The sequence below is a fragment of the Malurus melanocephalus genome, unplaced genomic scaffold, assembly GCF_030028575.1.
Source record: "Malurus melanocephalus ecotype Western Australia unplaced genomic scaffold, MMel_1.1 scaffold_106, whole genome shotgun sequence".
NCBI lineage: Eukaryota > Metazoa > Chordata > Aves > Passeriformes > Maluridae > Malurus > Malurus melanocephalus.
In genome coordinates, this window is record NW_026623338.1 from 1313382 (window position 1) to 1318252 (window position 4871).

The window sequence follows — 4871 nt, forward strand, 5'->3', positions numbered from 1 at the left end:
AAAAAACCAAGAGTGAAAAATCATGGCTTTGTGTCAAAAGATGCCTATCTGGTTGTAAGGAGCTTGATATGCAGTAGCTGAAGCGGGTTCTCCTGTTTGCTTCATCTGTTTATCTTAAATGCAAGGACCTGAGCCTTAGGATTATAAATCTAGTGAGTCCCTTATAATCTATTTATGATAAGCTAATAAGTGCTTGATTCTCATACTGAGCTTGACCTTCAGTGTTTTTCTGCATACCTGCCAATTTTATCTTTTGCCATTGTCCTTGTTCTCAGGAGGTTTCTMTTTTTCTGACTGACAGAAATTTCTGGAACAGATATCAAAATTGCTTTTCTGCAGGTTTAAGGTCTGAGGTGACTCCAGGTGGGCTTTCACAGGTCATGCAAACCTTTTTCAAGGAGACTGCTTTCTTTCCTTCTTCCTAGGGAAGGCAACTAAAGGTTTGCCTCTGCTGSAATACTAGGGGCATCTGCTGGAATACTTCTTCCTCTATTACTAGATCGGCATTTGATGTGTTTTTGAAGGCCACAGATAGAAGCACAATGCTTTGGTGAAGCCCATGTTACACAAATATTTACAACAAGATAACTTGGGCTTTTTCTGGTGTTTGTTGAAAGCATCTAGGATGAAAGAAGTGGAGACAGACATAGGAAATGCAAAAAAAAAAAAATTCTGTTCTCTGGGAAGGAAGTTTTTAAAACACGCATCTTCAGAGGATCATGGCTTACAGTTAAGAAAAAAGGTCTTCTCCAAACTGCAGTGCTGGACACATACCATAATATCAATCATAAGTAAAATCCACTGGAAGGAAGTTTTAAGGAATTAATTTTGAATAAGTAAGTTGCAAAGTGGCGGGCAGCACTTGTGTATGTAAGCCTGAATGGCTGTTGTTGAACTCAGAATTCTAAATGGAAACAATGTGGATTATGATGCCCTGCAGAGAGCAGCTTCATCTAGTCCCACAAAACCTGYTGCATGATGAGCAATGGGTATCCCTTGCACACCAGAATTGTGCTTGATAGGTGTTTCCCACTTAGATGGTAACCACAGAATAGAAATAGCAATGCTCTGATCCAGCAAAGCCCTTAAATAAATGCTTACATTTAAGCATAGGAGCCCATCCCATTGACATATGTTGGGTTCAATAATCCTACTCAGGCTTAAGTATTTTGCTGGATTGGGGCCTGAAGGCAAAGGATGCCTTAGTCCGAGAAATGCTTAGTTATGGAAACTTATTAATGCTGAAGTTCCAGTATTCATACTGAATTTTAGTTCCTTCTCATTTTCTCAAACAATCTTTAAAGGTTATTCCTCCAACCAGCTCCCACTGCCCATTTTCTTTGCTTGTCCTCATCTTATCTTTTCTCGCCATTTCCCTTCCAAACTGAGTAAAACTAATTAGTCTTCAWCAGCTATAACAGAGTTTGTTTATATGGTGCTCAGAGGAAAGTTTSGGAGAAAGAGAGTGGGATCCTCCCAGCGTAAACTGAGGAAGATAAAAATCAGACAGCTTTTTTGAGGAGAAAGACTTTTCTAAACAGTAAGGAMGTGAGAGGGAAAGTTGCTAATGGTTATTCTTCATGCAAAGCTACACACATATATGCTACTACTTAAARCCAAGAGAGTTTCAAACTACTTTTTTCTGAAATTTTTTTTCTCTTTCCTCTGCCTTTCCCCTGGGCAGTTCTGGGTGCTTTAGCACCAAGACCCCATATTCATGCTGGCAACAGCTTAAAGCTCTTGAGCATTAATGGCTCTTAACAGAGTGCAGAGAACATCAGATAAAAACCATTTTTAGAAACACTAGACAGAAAATTAAGCTTTGACTAAAATTTTGTAATAAGTATTTCCCTGACAGGATGAAATAGGTATTCATGGTTATCCTTTCAAATTAAGTAGATTGTAATTTTTCAAATATCAGTATTTTTGTTATTCTTTCTCCTTCTCCCATTGTCAAATGTGGAATTTTTAGAGGAGAGGCACCCAGGAATGGATTTTGATTAGCAACAATTCCAGCTGCAAGGAAGGACAGAGGGAAACAAAGAGGAGAAATGCATGTTCCCATTTGATTATTCACAAAGAATTGTGGTGAAGCAGAACTCTCAATGTTTTTAACCTGGTAGGACAGAAGGAATTGCAGTCTCTGCTTCAGTGAAAACCAGGCAGCTCCATTTTCATGCAGAGGAGTGGCATATGTAGCAGGAATCCAGATTGAGAGAAGGACACACGGATCTTTTCTCTAACCAACATACACATTTCTCATCAATCATTTCAGAATTTACAGGTGGGTTCAACATAATTTATAATGTTGCTTTTCTTCTTGGAGCAGAGAATTTGATTGCAGCAAATTTCTGTTAACACTCACAGGGCTGATTGAAATAGAGCTTTTTTTGTGGTTGGATTGTTCACAGGGGAAAGTTAATTGACTGTATTAAGTTGCCATTAAGTTGTAATGGTTTGTCCCAGATTGTGCTGCTGCAGGAAACTGTTTAACAGTGACATATTCACATTTCTTTGCCTCTAGCCAGACAAGCAGGTGCAGAGATGGGGTTTATTTTGTTATGCTATTGAAGTACATCAGGAATAGTATAACTTCTCAATGATAAAATTACCTGGTATTGCCTTTTCTAATGATGTCTTTAAACCCATGTATACATGAACAGATGTTTTAAACCCTAAGTAAACAGATAGAGAAAAGTGGCTAGATTTATAATGAACACAAAGGGACAAAATGCTTGCCCTTCCTTGCACTAGGACAATGCAAGTAACTTTTGTACAAGGCCCATCACCATTTTCATAGAAAGTAAATAACACCTGAGGATTAAATCTCAGCTATTTTTTCTTTAATACTGATGTGATCTTTTAATCAGAGGGCAATGATCACTCTAGTCAGCTGTGTTCCCAGCTGCAGAAGAGAGAGGAGTTTTTATCTAGTTGTAGCATAATCCATTCCTTATCTTGCAGTATCATCAGCCTTAATGGCCCAAACTACAGGCAAATGGGAAAATGGCAAGTGCCCTTTTATGATGTGGTGAAAAGAACAGTTCAGTTTAAATTCAGTTTGTTAAAGAAGCCACAGCCAGTTCCAGGATTGGGAATATGTAGCAAGCAATCTTACTTTTTTTGCCCAGTTACTTTGAGTGTGTCCTAAGGATGTATCCCTGGCACACATGAGAAAGTCATCCCTTGTCAGTACTCTCCAGCTGGATATGGTTGTTCTTGTCCCCATTGCATTGCTGTTACACTGCAGGTGAGAAGCAGACAGCAGAGTGAAAAAGTGATTGCACATGAAAAAGTTCCATGGCTGAGCCTCAACATTTGACATCCCCCTTCACATTTGGGCTGCCAAAATGCAGACGTGCAGAACGTTTCCACTGGCTCGTGTTGCTGCCTTATCACAGCAGACAAATATAGCCTGGGGAAAGCATGCCGAGACACTACYTACAGCCCTGAGAGAAAGAGAGAATCAGGAATAATTCCACGTGGGARGGAAGATCAAAGTTATGCCCTGCATAGGTGGTTCTGCCACATTCACTTGTAGTGTCAGGTGGGCAGCCAAGGGTGTTGGTGCCTCCACCTGCTAAGGAGCCATGGCTTAGGTTGAGAAGTACCTGGACCATTGTAGGACATGAGTCTACACCCAAAGAGACCCTGCAAGCTTTCTACAAACTAAGTCCTGTAAAGAAAGGCATTTTTATCTATTATATTTTCCAAACTTRTCTCACAAGCTATTTATCCTAAAAACTATAGAACCCCACACACAGTGTTCATTCATGTTACTGGTTAGTTCTCATTATAACCTCAGCTCTATCAATCACCGTTGTGTTTACAGTTTCAGCATACTGCAAATTGACTGCTGCACTCACCAGTCAGAATTGTTTTAATATCTAATGCTACAGATGGAAACAGTGTGACATATTCAACTTGGAGAAAGTTTGTTTTTTTTTTTACAGAAAATCTGCAACAAAAGAATATGGCTTTTCCTTTAAGAAGAGATATACCACATGAAACATTATCTTCAGCCTTGTGAAAAAGGCTTCACCCAGCAAAAAAATAATACATGCTCAGAGGAGAGAGCTACTTCTGAGGTAAAAAGAATTAATCTCTTTATAACCATTGTCAGGAACACAAAGAACTTCTCCAGCTTTTTTTTTCTTTATCACAGCAATATGGATTTTGTTCTTAATTATGTGAGTCTTCATGGTAGGGGTGTCATCTTCCTACCAATAGCTCATCCTTTCCTTAGAGCAGTTCTTTTAGAGAATCCTGCTGCTGCTTTACATCCTGCACTAACCTGAGCACCTAGAATTGTTTGCTATCACTTGTATCATAATAGTGCATGTAAGTGCCACTCAGCATCAGATTCCTGATACGTTTTAAACATTGTCCCACCTCTAAATATTTTTGTTTTCAGGGAGAGATTAATATTGCATAGGAATAAAATCAGAATCAGAGAATTGTTTAGTTTGGTAAGGATCTCTCAAGTCATCAAGTCCAACCATTAACCAAGTCCACCACTAGACCATCTCTCTAAGCACCACATCTAAATGGCTTTTAAATAACCCCAGGGATGAAGACTCAACCTTGTTGTAGTTGACAGTCCCCAGACAGCCYGTTCCAGTGCCTGAAAATCTTTTTGGTGAAGAAATGTTTCCTAATATATCATCTAACTCTCTCCTGGTGCAAGTTTCGGCCATTTTCTGTCATCCTATTACTTGGAAYGGGGAGAAGCAACCACCCCCWGTCTGGCTGCACGCTCCTTTYAGGTGSCCCCTGAGCCTCCTTTTCTCCAGCCCCAGCACCCCCAGCTCCCTCAGCTGCTCCTCACAGGGCTCGTGCTCCAGACCCTTCCCCAGCTCCCTTTCCCTTCT